We start from the raw sequence: 16,262 nt of genomic DNA, 5'->3' as shown, positions 1-16,262 counted from the left end.
TAAAACAAAGAATGGGGACATAAAATTGGAGGTTTGAAATTTTAAGTAGAACAGACAAGGCAGGCCATACTAAGAAGCTGACATTTAAGCAAAACTTGAAGGAGATGAGGGGGCATTACCTGTGGATACCTGCAGGAAATCACTTCAGGTAGAGGAACCATAAAGTACAAAGGTCCTTAAGTTGAGAGCAGCCTAGAGTTTTTGAGGAACAGCAAGGAGGTCAGTGTGCTTGCAGCAGAGGGAGCAAAGTGGAAAGATCATAGGAGATCGGGTCAGAAGGAAAGTGCAGGCTGGATCATATTGGTCCTTGGGCAGAGAGCTGGAGAGTTCTGACCAGAGAAGTAACATGATCTGACTTTCCTTTTCCTGTTTTGAAAAGAGTCTGCAAAAAGGCAAAAGTGGAAACAGGGTGGCCAATTAACCTGCCTCTGCAATAACCCAGATATAAGAAACAACAGAGACTCTTGGAGCAATAGAGGTGATGATAAGTGTTCAGATTCTGGATATATTTTGAAAGTGGTACAAACAAGATTTGTTGATATGGGTACAGCATGTAAAAAGAGAGAGAGAAAGGACTTGAAGATTTTTGGCCTGAAAAACTAGAATGATAAAATTGTTGTTAAGTAAAATGGAGAAGACTGGGAGGAACAGATTTGGGGGAGAGGTAGAAAGGACTCAAGAGTTCTTTGGACATGTAAAGTCTGAGCTGTCAGACATCTGAGCAGAGATATAGTGTAGATAGTTGGATATGTGAGTCTGGGGTTGAGCAGAGAAGTCTGGACTGGACATTTTAATGTTGGAACTCATCGGCCTTGAGACTGGATGGGATCACCAAAGAAGTGAGTGTAGACAGAGAAGAAGAAAGTCCAAAGGCTGAGTCCAGCACACAAAGATCAAAAAGATGATGAAGGAGGACAAGTCAAGTACACTGAGAGAAGGGTCCAGTGAAAGAGGAAGAAAGTCAGAAGAGCATGATGTCCTGAGAGCCAAGTGGACACTATCAAGGACACAGCGATGTCAAATGCTGCTGATAGGTCAAGTGATGTGAGGACTGAGAACTGACCATTATTCCAGCACATGAAGGTCATTGTGACTTGACAAAAACAGTATCATTGGGTAGAGAGGAGTGAAAACTGGATTGGAGTTCAAGACAGAATGGGAGGAGATTTGGAGAAAATGAGCCGTGACAACTCTGGGCATTTTCCTACCAAGAGGAACAGGGAAATGGAGTGGTAATTAGAAAGAATTAGGGAGTCCAAGAAAGGATTTTTTTAAGAAAAGAGAAGCACATTCTTTGGAATTTTTTATATATACAATCATTATCTTAAAATAATGATGGTTTTGTTTCTTCCTTCTCAATTCTTACGTCTTTTATTTGATTTCTCTGTCTCCTTGTCCTGACTAGCTCTCGAGAACAATGTTGAATACAATAGGAATAGCAGATACACTTTTTTCCTTCTTTAAAGGAAGCTTTCTGACTTTGCAATGTAAGTATAACGTCGTTTGCTCCAGGCTTTTGGTTAATATCTTTTGTCAGATTAAGGAGATTCCCTTTCATTTGTATTTTTCGAAGAACTGTTAAAGTTTATCAACTGCTTTTTCTGCTCTTTCTAGATAATCCGGTTTTCTCTTTTAATCTGTTAATGTGGTGAACTGCAGTAATAGATTTTTAAAATATAAAGCCATTGTTACACTCCTGGGATAAAATAAAATTTTACATTTATTTTAATATATTTCCTGATTTGGTTTCATATTTTTAAAGGAGTTTTGGAACTGTAAGCTTGGCCTATAATTATCCTTTCTTCTACTAATTTTACCTGGCTTTGGTATCAAAGTATAAATACTAGTCTCATAAAATGAGTTGGGAAATATCTCCACATTTCTATTATATACAACAGTTTTATAAGGTGGTGATGATCTATTCCTTGATCTCACAAAACACCCTTGGGGCACCATGAGTTTGTCTGGTTGGTTTTCTGGGGTAGATTTCTGAGGTACTGATTCAATTTCTTTGAAGAAAATGGAAGGATTTTTGCTTCAGTCACTTTTGATAAAATATAATTTCTAGGAAATTGTACATCTGAGTTTTCAAATTGATTGGCATAAAAATGTTTGCATTATTTTGTGTGTGTTCTGCTGCGTCTGTATTTAAATGCTCTTTTTCACTGATATTTTCTTTCATCAATATTTTTAGAATTTTGTCTTTTTTTAAAGCTTTTAGCATCTATATAGGATGTTTCTTTCTTATTAATTTCTTTTTTAATGTTTATGATTTTCCTCTTTATTCTTTCTCTGGTTGTATTCTGCTTTTTTTTTTTTTTTTAACTCATCTCCTGAGTTGTATGATTAGCTTATTGCTTTTTTTTACTTTCTTATTTTTTAATATAAGCACTTACGATGATAGATTTCTTGCTAAGTACCACTTAGCTTCATCCTACAAGTTTTTGAGACATAGTATTTTCATTATAAATTCTAAATACTTTATTGATTGTGATTTCCTCTTTGACTCATAAGTAAGTTAGAAGGTTGTGCTTTAATGTCCCAAAGAATATTTGTAATCTTGTTGAGTTAAAATTTAACTGCATTGTAGTCAGAGAATGTTAACTGCATGATACCAATTGTTTGGAAATGGTTGACTTGCTTTGTAGCATAGTTTATGGCTAATCTGTGTACATAGTAATAGCTAATGCTTATGTAGCAGTTGCTTTGTTCCAGGAACTGTTCTAAGAGCTTATCACAAGTTAATATGCTTTTTCCTTTCTAAACTTTTGAGATAAATATACTAATATTATCCCCACTTTATAGACGAGGAAACTGAGAGACAGAGAGTTTAGTAATTTAACTTGTCCAAGATTATATAGCTAGTAAATTGTAGAGCCAAGAATCAGGTTCAGAGAGTTTGGCTTCAGAAACTGTTCTTAGCACCACACTAGACTGCCTGCCTCTTTACATGTTTCATATGTGCCCAAGAAGAATGCGTATTTTCTAATCATTGAGCATAAGACATTAAGCTTGTCAATTAAAGAATTCTTATTAATTATATTGTTCAAATTTTCTATAGCCTTAATAAAATTGTTTTTGCTTGGACTGCCAATTGCTAAGAGAGGCATTTAAAAATTTTTAATTTCTATTTCTAGTCTCTTAGTAGTTACCTTTAAAATTTTAGCAAACATAGTCACTATATTTCATCAATTCTAAGATACTTTTCACATATCTATATCTCTGAAACAAGTATACATTTTATGATTGATTGAAATCTAACAGTTGCTATGGGCCAGGCAATAGGCATAATATAGTTGTCATTGCCCACGTATGCATGAACTTATCATAGCTTTGCATATTGTTACCATTCCAACTGAATTATGTGCATTATTATTACCAATATTGAGTTAATATACATTTAAAATGTTTCAAAACTTCTAAATATAATGTGGCACTGAAACAAAAACTTATTAGCAATGCAGAAAGGCATGGAAAGAGAGGACCAGGGTATAAATTCTGTATTAATGAATGAAATATTCATAATTGAGGGAAAGATAGAAATTCCATCTTTTCTTGCAAAACAGTAACTGAGAACTTTATGGAACCTAAAACAAAACAAAATAAAAACACCTTTTTATTACTGAGGTATTTATAAAAGATTGCCTATTAAAATATAGTAAGTAGTGCAACTGAAAGCAGAAGAAACAGGCAATTCCCTTAGAATAGATGAAAGAAATTTCAAAGAAACGAATTCGTGTCGTGCATAAGATTTTCTTTAAGGCATGATGTAACTCACAATTAAATGGCACATTTTTCTCTTTCTTCATAATGGTAGGTCTTATAATTGACACCTTCTTACATCTGATAAATTATAATGAATGTCTAAAGTTATGCAATGGCTCTATTCTCCTCCTATTACCACAAGGAAGTTGGAACACTTTAATACTCATCTTACATATTCTTAAGCAGCACTTTTATTCTACCTTGTTTAATGCCCTCAAAACTATTCTTTAAAATTACTGACTTGTTTTTTTAAATTCAGCCAATGCTTACTTTGAGCACCTAAGGTACTGTTTCTTTTCTCACCATTCTTTTTTTTTTTTATTCTCTTCCTCCTTTTTTTTTTCCTTTTGAATCCAAATTCCTACTTTCTGAAGTATACATTTTAAAGCCCCTTCAGTGAAGGTCTGTTAGTAATAAACCCTCTCAATGTTTGTTTTTCTGTTTTTCAGACTTTTTGTCTTTATTTTGCCCTTAATTTTGAATGATAATTACCTGGATATAGATTTCTAGATTTGTAGTCTTTTTATTCCTCAGTAATCTATACTATTGCTGTTGTGAAATCTGCTGTCAGTTTGTCATTCCTTTATGCATAATCTACTTTTTTCTATTTTAATATTTTCTCTGTGTCTTTGATGTTATAGGTTTTCACTATTATGTGTCTAGATGTGGTTTTATTTGTGTACTTCTACTTAATCCTCATTGTGTTTTGTGATTTTGAGTTTTATGCCTTTTATCAAACTTGGAAAGTTCTTAAATATTGTATCAAATATTGCCTTTCCCATCTAATCTCTCCTTCTGGAAATCCTATTTATTTACTTATTTATGCATTCCAAAAATATGTTTTGAGTACCTACTATCTTCCAGCAATGTTTTTAGATATTGGGAATATAATGGTAAACAAAGCAGACAGAAAGAATTGCCCTCATATCCTTTATATTCTATCCTATTTTATTCATGTCTCTCTTTCTTTTTAATTGTGGTATAATTGACATATAACATTATGTTAGTTTCAGGTATACAACATAATGATTTGATATTTGTATGTATTGCAAAATGGTCACCACAATAGGTCTAGTTAACATGCATCACCATCAAAGTTACAAATTTTTCCCCTTGTGATGATAGTTAATAACACTGTATTGCATATTTGAAAGCTGCTGAGAGAGTAGATCTTAAAGGTTCTCATCACAGGAAAAAAATGTTTTGGAACTCTATGTCTCTTCATCTTTTATATTTTCCATCTCTATGTGATACTTTGTTTTTTCGTTTCCTCAGCTCTGTATTCCAATCCACTGAGTATTTGGGGGTTGGAATTTGATTGCCATCCAAGTTTCATTTGGTTTCCATTCTAAGTTTCATTCGGTTCTTTTTGACATCTTTGGGGCCTTTTTAAAGTGACTTGGTCTTTGTTCATAAAAATAATTTTCCTTTGGGGCTTCCTTGGTGGCGCAGTGGTTGAGAGTCCGCCTGCCGATACAGGGGACGCAGGTTCGTGCCCCGGTCCGGGAAGATCCCACATGCCGCAGAGTGGCTGGGCCCGTGAGCCATGGCCGCTGAGCCTGCGCGTCCGGAGCCTGTGCTCCGCAACGGAAGAGGCCACAACAGTGAGAGCCCCGCGTACTGCAAAAAAATAATAATAATTTTCTTTATACATTGAATCATTTTGAACATATAATTGCATAATTTGAGATCAATAATTCTATTACTTGAAATTTTTGAGTATCTAATCTGCTTATTAGAGACTTAGTTTCTTATTTCCTTGAGTGTTTTATAAATCTGAATTTTTTAGTTGTGTTTAAATAAGGATTTTACTTGTGTGAATACTGAATTGCCTGAGGGTTGAGTGTTTTATCCCTCAAAGCAGTTTTATACTTGCTTCTGCTGGGAACCCCAGTGATATTATCATCTCTGGGACAGCTTCTGGTTTTGTTGTTGTTGTTAGTGTTAGTGTCTTGAGTTTGGAGATTCTTGGAATGGTAAAATAAATGAGGTATGCATATAGGTGTGGTTTTTAAAGTGGAAAGAGTGATACAAATATAAAGGATTATCAATATGGACGCCAATGTAGAATGTGACCATAACCGAGGAGTAACTATGTGGTGTTTTTTGTGCTGTATGTTATTTAGTGGTTATGGAATAAATGTATAAAAATTGTAACCAAAGAAGGCAATATCTGTAATTCTCTGTAAGTTATAAACCCAAGGCTGGCTTTTAGGGATCTGGTATCCTTAAGAGAAATAATAAACATAGTAATAGCTAACCTTTATCTGTACTTACTATGTGCCACACACTGTTGTAAATCCTTTCCCTGTATGTTAGCTCATTTAATCCTCACAACTATGACTATAGGAGGTAAATATTAATAACATTCCAATTTTAAAGATTAGGCAACTGAGTTATAGAGAGATAAGTGATTGCCCAAGATTGTGGAGCTGATAAGACCAGAACATAGCTTTGAGCTTGGGCAGTCTGACCCAAGAGCCCATGCTCATAACCACTATGTTATACTGTCTCTAAAGGGGAAGAGAAATGGTCCATCCTTTGCCATAAGATGTCTCCCTTCTTCTCTCTCAAGCCTCTACTTTCATGCCAAATCCACTCCTCCCACCACTAACCATTTTATTTCAGAGGTTCCACATTCCCTTTTGCCAGTGGGCCATTCCCTGAAGAGTGCTTACAACATAGAGAAGGGTGACTGAAAGGTTAATGGATGGTGATGTGGAGGTGTGGTGTCTATGGCTGAGTGGGAGTTATCCATCCTGATAACTAGACCTGGAGCAGCACAATGCGTGGCTTTTTCATTGTCCTACTCCTCCATTTTGACATGCCCACCACTTTAGGATAAATTACTTTAAAATTGACAATGACCAGGTCACTGTGAGAATGAATCTCTAAACTCAGCTTGATGGGTTTGCTATTAAATAGATCTGGTCCTTGGAAGATATTCATTTTAATATGCATGGGTACTAACCCAATCTTGTGCTCAAGCATAAACACATACATATGGACACATATATATTTCATAAGAACAGGGTGTTTCCTGGAATGTGAATCAGGAAAACCCTAACTTCAAAGCTGATTCTTCACCAAAAAGCTTTAAACTATTCAATTACATCATTAAAATAATTAAAAAGGTTGGGTTTTTTTGTTTTTGTTTGTTTGTTTTGCTTTGTCTTTTTGAATATCTGCCGAAGGAAGCAGTTAACTACTAATTCAGGTTTTTCCCTTTACTGGAGGAAATCTCCTTTTTAGAGAATAAATTTTTCTTCATGTCATACATAGGAATTTGAATATATTAAATTTCCAGTTGAGAAGTCTCTTTATTTTTAGTGAAGTGGTATGGAATAAGAAATTATTAGCTGCAAGAAGTTCACAGTAATAAGAAGGTTCCTAACTGGTGCACCTATACCTAATATATTAACATATCAGCTGAATTTACGACCAATGTGAAGTGATTTATCCTTATGGACAGCTGCTCAACTTTGCTAGTTAGAAATCTTTGAATATTTGCCTTTGGTTCAACAATCTCACTGACACTATCCTGTACACTCCAGCGTCATTCCAAGGCAGCTTTTTCAAAATTTCCTAAAAATTCAGTACTCTCTTAGCATGGAAGTTATTGAACCTTTGTGTTCATGAACCAAGACACATGTATATGCCATGTGCTTTCATTGATTTGCACCTTCAACTTTTACTGAGGCTTGTTTCATCCAAATGAAAATCTCTTTGCTATTTGTTGTTAAATGATTGTTTAGGCATGGTTTAGTATGTTTCTCAATGTCATCTATATAAGCTCTGTGGTAACTGGGTTCCAGGGACCCAATTTAAAATGACTGCTCCAAGGGAGAAACAAAATCTTGGGTGAGGCCATTTCCTTTGACCAAGGACAGTTTTGGCAGGCAAACTTGGCTATGAACCAGCTGAGAAAATGAGTGTCTTTTTCCTAGCAGGGGATTTGGGCAGTGTAGCATAGTCTCCACTACAGTCTACCCCTGGCACCATGTGAGTCCATTTGCTTTATGTAATCATTTCTTCCCATATGGAAACAGCTTCTCGGAGATGCTGATTGATCTCTACCACTCCAGTTGGTATCAGTGCTGCAATTGGTACTCATCATCTCATGGCAGGCTGAATAATGGCTCCCCAAAGATGTCCACATCTTAAACTCCAGAACCTATGGATTTTACCTTACATGGCAAAAGGGATTTTTCAGATGTAATATAGTTCAGGATCTTGACATGGGGAGATTTTTCTCTTTTATCTGGGTGGGCTTGGTATAATCACAAGGATCCTTGCAGTAGGGAGGCGAGAAAGTCAGAGGCAGAAGAAGGAGATGGAATGATGGAAGCAAGGTTGGAGTGATGTACTTTGAAGATGGAGGCTCATGGAGGCCATGAGTCAAGGAATGCACATAACTTGTAGAAACTAGAAAAGAAAAGGAATTGGATTCTCCCCTCAGAGCTTCCAGATGAACTATCTGTGCTTTAGCCCAATGAGACTCATTTTCAACTTTTTACCTCCAGAACTGTAAGAAAATTAATTTGTCAACACAAATTCTTGAGCCTCTAAATATGTGATAATTCATTACAGCAGCAACAAGAAAGCTGATATAGTCTTCCTCCTTCACCACCTATTCTAGATTCTCCTCACCTTCAGCTTACACCTCTGCTGATTTAAGTTGCTTCTTAGTTGGGGGACTCAGATGCTTTTTCCTGAGGGATCTGAGACCCTGGTCTCCATGCCCTTCTTAGGCTGCGACTTTGTCCATTTACATCAAAATTGGGCAAGGGAGTGCCTACAGATGCCCCACTGTGTAACAGCAGTCCAACCTCCTCCTAATGCTGTGGCCAATTACCCTTGCCAGGATGGCAGCTCTTTTTGTTTTCTGCTGGTCTCTTGACTCAGGAACCTGGAGTGGCTGGGCTCCCAGGCGTGTGTATTCTACCCATAGTGAATTCAACACCATGCGATGGTCATTATTTTAGCATGTATGTATGTATATATATTGCTTGTTGGAGAATGGTGGCCCATTCATATAGAGTATTTGGCTGAGTTGCTCCTTCAAAAGCCTATTCTATTGATCTGTTAGTCCAGCAGTTTCAGGTGGTATGTGATAAGAACAAGTGATAGAATCCCATGACCATGTGCCGACTGCTGAACCTCCTTGCTGTAAAGTGGTTCTTTGGTCAGATACAATGTTTTGTGGGATCCTATGTCAGCAGATCACATACTCTGTGACCCCTTAAATAGTAGTTGAGGCTTAAGACCTGGGGGCAGGAAAGGCAAACTCAAACTCTGATTACATCTATTCAGTAGGTATTGATGTCTTTTCTGGAGTGGAAAGACCTAAAGCAAAAAAATTGCCATCAAATGATTGGTTTTCTTGAGGGATAGTGCCATTTTGGGGGCTCAGCACTGACCTCTGTTGCCAGCAGACTGCACACTTAGGCAATGACAATAATAACAAGATCAACCTTGGTGAATAGGAGCTTATGCTGTTGGGTGATGCCTAGCTTATATCCCAAGGCTACTCCATTCATGCACCCATTGGATCACACTGTAGTGGCTATGATAAAGCTGATGTCATCTAAGCCATCCTATCCACTTGTTTTTTTAGTGCCTCTTCTGTGGTTAATGCTCTCATGGGCATTAAAATGGGATAAAAAAGATATCTACACTTTGTGCCAAATTCCATGTATCAAACCACATGTTTCTTGCTCAGAGTTCCTTATCTCTGATCTCTCAATCTTCCTTCTTCCAGGCCCTTGGCCATTCAGCCAAGCCATCTGCCACCACTCATTATTCTTAGCTCTTACCTGTACGTTCCTTTTTCCATACAAAGTTAAGGACCAAGTGCACAGCCTGAAGCTCTGTCCATTGGGAGAATTTTCTCTTATTGTTGTCATTCAAGGTCTACTTCTAACTAGGTCTACACTGAAACAGCAGTCAAATTTTGACTTCCATCCACATACTGAGCTAACCCATCAGTAGTCCAAGTTCACATGTTTTCCTACTCTATCAGCAGATCATAAGGGAACCTGCCATATGACTGTGTCCTGGAGGTGTCATTTCTATAGTAGTAGATGACATAGGAGTCTAGGCTACCTGTTCATACAGCTTATTTGTGCCTTCAGGCTTTGTTTGTGTCTAACCCAAGATGTGCCACTTCCTAGCAAAATAACTGAACTCCAAAAGTTAAGAAAAAACAAAATCATAGTACAAAATAAAATGACATATTAAGATCAAATATATCTATCATATCATTTCATCTAAATGGTCAAACTTGTCTGTTATAAGAAAAAGACTTTTAGATGGGATCACAAGGCAAAAGCTAGCAAACAAGAGACATATATTAAATAAAATGATTTAGAAAATGTAATAATAAAAAGATGAAAATCAATAATTTACTTGATTAAAGTACATGTTAAAATTAATTCAAATTAAAGCAAATCCTTTTGATATTTACAGCAAAACCATATGCCACATATTCAAAACTAATATGAGTTTATTATTATTTTTTGTACCATGCCAAATTACCAAATAAAGCACATGAAATGACACTTTGAGACAGAAAGTCAACACTGAGTCAAAATTAATCCTCTTTGCTGAAAATTCTGAGAAGCAGTTTGTCCACATATCTGCTAAAGCAGGGCCCTCTGTTCTCAAATGAAGATCTGTGAACTCTGCATGTAATCCCACCATGTTTAAAAAAGAGTGGATATATGTATACGTATAACTGATTCACTTTGCTGTACAGCAGAAACTAACACAACATTGTAAATCAACTATACTCCAATAAAAATTAATTTTAAAAAAGTGCTGACAGAATGATTTGGAATCATATGATCAAGTACTACCTTCTTATTTTTGTATAACCTATATACTAGGCATATCTTCAGCTATTAAGAAGCATTGAATAATGACTACTAAATTGTTTTATACAAAGTTATATTAACAGCCATTCATTTGATGTAAATCAATGTAAAAGTATGTAAAAGAAATGTTAAAAATATGAAAATGATGCTAGGAAAATGCAAACCAAAAGAAAGAACTCATGATCTTTATATCAGACAAGGAAAAACATATGCCAAAAACACTAAATGAGACAAAGAAAGGAAATTTTTACGACAAAGGATTTGGTTCACAAGTTATAAAGATTAAGAATATCTATGCATCAAATTATATAGCAACAATATTCATAAAATGAAAACTTTAGGAGATACCAGGAAAAAAAGATAAGATATATTAGTTGTAGGAAATTTTAATTCACTTCTCTTGGGCCATAATACATGAAAGTAAAAAAATTTAAGTAAGGCTATAAGAAAGATCTTCCAAAATCTTTTTATGAAATTGTCATAAAGTTGGTATGAAACCTGACAAAGATAAAGACAAATCCCTCAAATATTGATGCAAAATTATTAAATAAAATATTAATAAACCAAACCCAGTAGCACATTAAAAAATTAATTTCCCAGGATGCAATAGGATATATTCCAGGAATGCAAAGATAACTGACATTAGGAAATTTGTGTCTATAATTTATCATATCAATAGATCTAAGGGCAAAAATAATATATCTATAAATTCTAAAAAGGCATTTAATGAAATTCATTATCCATTCTTGATTAAAAGATAAATTCAATAAAACAGGAATAGATTGGTACTTTCTTAACATTACAAAAAAACAGCATAATACTTACTAGAGAAATTCTAGGAGTACTTTCCTTAAAGTTAGGAACTGTACAAGACTTTCTAGTATAATGTAATTCTTTTACATTTTTCTAGAGATTCTAGCCAAAACAATTAATAAGAAGATAAAATTAGCAAAAAGTTTAAAAAGGAGGAGGTAAAATTGCCATCTTTTGCAAATAACATGAGAACATAACTGGAAATCCAAGAGGATCAACTGAAAACACTCTAACATTAAAAGAATTCAGTGAATTGGTAGGGTATTAAATTAGTGTTCAGAAATTGGTAGATTTTATATAATAATAACCAGTTAGTGGAAATAGTCACCAAGAAGAACCAATTTAGAATGTCAAAAGAAAGATAAAGTAGATATATATAAATAATCTGCATGAATAAATGTGCATGCTCTAGATTAAGAAATCTTTTAAAATCTTTCTGAGGGACACAAAAGTGGACCTGAAAAGTAGAGGCATGCTATATTCTTACATAGGAAACTCAGCATCATAAATATGTCAGTTATCCCTAAATTAGTTGAAATATTTTAATAAAAACATCATCAGAAATTTTCTTTCTGAACTAGGCAAGATGATTCTATAGCTCCTCTGGGTAGCAGTAGTAGTACTCACAGTAGTGATAATAACAACCAAGAAAAAATATAAAACAGAAGAGTAATGGAGAGACACCAATCTACTTCCACTTATAGGAATTTGTTCTATGCACATGCTCCTGTAAGTGTGAAGTAACTTGCATATGAAGTTAGACAATGCAACATTTTTCATAATTCCAAAGACTGGAAACTGCCTAAACGTTCATCAATAGGGGGCAAATTAAATACACTATGGTACCTCCTTACATTGGTATACTATCCTACCATAAACGTGAATGGCGAAACTCTTCATATGTTAGTTTGAAAAGATCTCCAAGATTTAGTATGAAGTGAGAAAGCAAGATGCAGATGTGTATGTCCATTTTGCTACCATTTGTGTGTAAAATAAGGAGTGGGGGAGTATATATGTATATGTACGTATGTATGTGTATCATATATTTCTCTATGTACATATGTACATTTGCTTGAATATGTATATAAAGTCTTTGTAAGGACACACAAGAAAGTAATAACTTGGTTCTTTGTGGGAGGGTAATGAGTAGGGGAAAAGGGAGGCTTTTTTCTTATTTCCTATTTTTTAAATTAAATTTTAAATTAAGATTCGTAAATATATTTTTTCACATAATTAAATTCTGAAAATTAGTGCCAACAAAATCTTCTTTCCTATTCAATTAAAACCAATGAGAATATTATGCTTAGTGAAATAAGTCAGAGAAATACAAATACTATATGATATCACTTATATGTGGAATCTAAAATAATAATACAAATGAATGTATACAAGACAGAAACAAACTCACAAACATAGAAAACAAACTTGTGGATATCAAAGGGGAGAGGGAAGAAGGGAGGGACAAATCAGGGGTATGGGATTAAGAGATATAAATCACTATATATAAAACAGATAAGCAACAAGGATTTACTATATAGCATTATACCCATTATCTTATAATAACCTATAATGGAATATAATCTGCAAAAATACTGAACCACTATGCTGTACACCTGAAACTAACACACCTGAAACTAACATAATATTGTATATTGTGATATATATATCAACTATACTTCAATTTTTTATAAATTAAATAAATGAATAAAACCAATGAACCTTTACTGGGCATCAACTATGTACCAGGTACGATTATATGTTCCGGAAGCACTGTGGTACACAATTTCCTCCTCTTCTTGGAGTCCAGAGAGCTTAGAGAAAATGTTATGGAGCAATCATATTAACCATCTTAGCATTTACAGTTGGAATACAGGCTTCCTTCTGTCTATGGTATTGGTTCTGTTTCATCTGATTTTATGTATATTCCCTTTATTACATAAAGTAACCAATATGATGCTGCTTCATATTTGAAGATGATGCCATTAAAATAACTGCTTTTTACAAGAACAGTTATGGCCAAAGATAGTGATTTTAGCCCAATGGTGTTCTCTGTTATTTTTCTCCCCTAAGGATGGTTTTGGTTTTTCTGTTGCTGCAGAGATTTTTGGAAAAGTCAGCGTCACTTATTTGCCCTCTAATATTCCATTTTTCTCTATGACTTGGCTCTATAAGTACCTATTTGCTATATAGGTTCTGGCACAAGTCATAAGTCTGCTGCATTAAAATTAAAAATACACTCACCAACAAAGGAGAAAGGTAAAAGAAAATATAATAAACAATCCACCAAACCAAGCGATGTTCATTCTAGGAATATGGTGATGGATTAATATCCGGAAATTTCATACTATATGATAACGTAACACTTCACATCCATAAGCCAGGTAAGGAAAAAAATGCTTGGTTACCTCTATAGATGCTGAAAGGACATGAAAAAAATTAAAACAAATATTTAAACTTTCAAAATAGAAAGTGGTGCATCTATATGATTTAAAACACAGTATTTTCTTGCTTTTGGCCATAAAATTGTATATATCAAAAATCAGGAACTAAAACCAGAAACTAAACCGCATTCTTTCTTTTATCCTTTTTATGTGAAATAGCTTAGGAAATTCTAGCTGACACAATAAGCCGTGAGATACATAAAAGGTACAGATACAATACAGAAATCTTTCTAGTAAACCCAAGAGAATGATCAGAAAAAATACTACAGTTAAGAAGGCTAGAGGGCTTCCCTGGTGGCGCAGTGGTTGAGAATCTGACTGCCAATGCAGGGGACATGGGTTTGAGCCCTGGTCTGGGAAAATCCCACATGCTGTAGAGCAACTAAGCCCGTGCACCACAACTACTGAGCCCACGTGCCACAACTACTGAAGCCCACACGCCTAGAGCCTGTGCTCCGCAACGAGAAGCCACCGCAACGACAAGCCCGCGCACCGCAAGGAAGAGTAGCCCCCGCTCGCGGCAACCACAGAAAGCCTGCCCTCAGCAACGAAGACCCAACGCAGCCAAAAATAAAGTAAATAAAATTAATAAATTTTTTTAAAAAAAGAAGACGAGCTAAACGGCTCGGTATCACACCTCGCCAGACTTCAGCGCAGCAATGGTGAAACCACGTCCCGTCACTGCTCTGTGCAGGGAAGTGCACGTGGGACACATGCGAGACGTGCAACCGTGGCATCTCCTTCCACAGGCTTCCCAACAAGGACAACCAGAGACGAGGCTTGTGGCTGGCCAACTACCAGCGCCTGGACCCTAATGGCCAGGGCCTGTGGGACCCGGCTCCCGAGTACATCTGCTTCAAACACTTTGAGGAGAACTGCTTTGAACTGGTGGGAATCAGTGGGTATCACAGGCTGAAGGAGGGAGCAGTTCCCACAATATCTGAGTGCTTCTCCAAGTTCCGCCCAACGACCAGGACCCAGGGGCACAGTTACCCACTTGGACCTCCTAAAGTCAGCCAGCTCCCGCGACGCAGTAAGCACTGCTCTGAGGGCCAAGGGTCCACAATGCCAACTTCTCCGCCTCCACCTCCTGACGTCACCTGCCTTCCGGCGGAAGAGGCGTCAGCCCCTGCCGCTTTGCCTACCTACCCCACGGAGAGGCTGGAGGCTCGCCTCAGTAGCGCCTTCTCAGACCGCTTGGGGCCCCTGGGCGCCCAGGCAGATGAAGCGGGCCGCAGCACTGATCCGGCACCCAAGCGGGAACCGGCAGCCGTCGCCTCTGGAGCCGAGGACCGCCTCCCCCTCGGCCTGCGTGCCGCGCCTCCCGCCACCCGCCGGAGCCTCCATCCGAAACGAGCCCAGCGACCGGGTGGGCAGCGGCCTGCTCTGGAAGCGGCGGGCTGAAGCCGCACCTGACGCCCTGGACAAGGCCCAGCGCCAGCTGCAGGCCTGCAAGCGGCGGGAGCAGAGGCTGACCAAGCTGCAGCAGGCGCGGCGCGGGAGAAGAGGGCCCAGGCGGCTGCCCGTCGGACTCTGCAGGAGCATGCGCAGGACTTTGCCACGCAGCTAAGCCGCAGCATGGCCTGAGCGAGGGGCTGCCCGTCAGGGCTCCAGCCTCTGCCAAACTCAGAATCCTCCTGGAGAGGGACCTGACCTGAGCTGCCTTCACCAGACCTGCCAGATGCCAAAATAAATGGGATTCTAGAAGGAAGCCCTGCTCTCTGGCTCAGCTCCCCACTCACCACCAGGCCTGTCTCATCGGAAAAACACAAGAATGACGATTACTGACCTCCTGAGGCTGCTATGCTTGGCAAGTAGTGAGGGCCCTACAATGACCTTTCTGGTCCCTGGAGGGCAGGGATGAGGCATGTGGGGAGCAGAGGGACAGGCACGTGGGCAGCCATCCTGGCCTCGACCTGTGTCCTCATTTTCCTTCAGTTCAGCTGGAATGTGGAAGGCCTCCCCTCACCTGTGGTCATCAGGTAAGTGTGTGAGGTGACGTACAGCACACGTGACCTCTGCCTCTTGGGCCTCGGCCACAACGGCCCCGAGAGCACCACTGAATTCTTTCTAGTCCTGGAAACGGCCACACAGTGTTGTGAAATTTGCTTTTGGGGGGCCCTCGGAGTACAACTTCATTGATTCACATTACGCCTGGGAGAGTGGAACGGCCATTACCGGAGGCGGACGCAGAGCAGGGTTCACAGGTGGTTCCCGAGCCCAAACTCTGAGGCCAGCTGAGGCGCATCTTGCACCGCCGGCTGCTAGCTTGCAGGTGGCTACAGGTGAACTCCCCTCGCCTCAGGGCCACCCGGTCACCAGCACACGGCACCCGGGGCTCTTCAGCAAGGCCTGAGGAGTGGCAGGT

The 16,262-nt window shown here is 38.1% G+C and overlaps 1 protein-coding gene and 1 pseudogene across 2 annotated transcripts in view; both read left to right on the top strand.

Moving 5' to 3' along the window:
- Positions 1-16,262, top strand: part of VEPH1 (ventricular zone expressed PH domain containing 1) — a 209,713-nt gene that overhangs the window by 6,955 nt on the left and 186,496 nt on the right. The gene's annotated exons all lie outside the window — the stretch shown is intronic.
- Positions 12,337-15,481, top strand: LOC136122561 (THAP domain-containing protein 7 pseudogene; annotated as a pseudogene).

This window comes from Phocoena phocoena, chromosome 4 (genome assembly GCF_963924675.1).
Source record: "Phocoena phocoena chromosome 4, mPhoPho1.1, whole genome shotgun sequence".
Classification (NCBI taxonomy): domain Eukaryota; kingdom Metazoa; phylum Chordata; class Mammalia; order Artiodactyla; family Phocoenidae; genus Phocoena; species Phocoena phocoena.
This window is presented reverse-complemented; position numbering and strand designations above follow the sequence as displayed.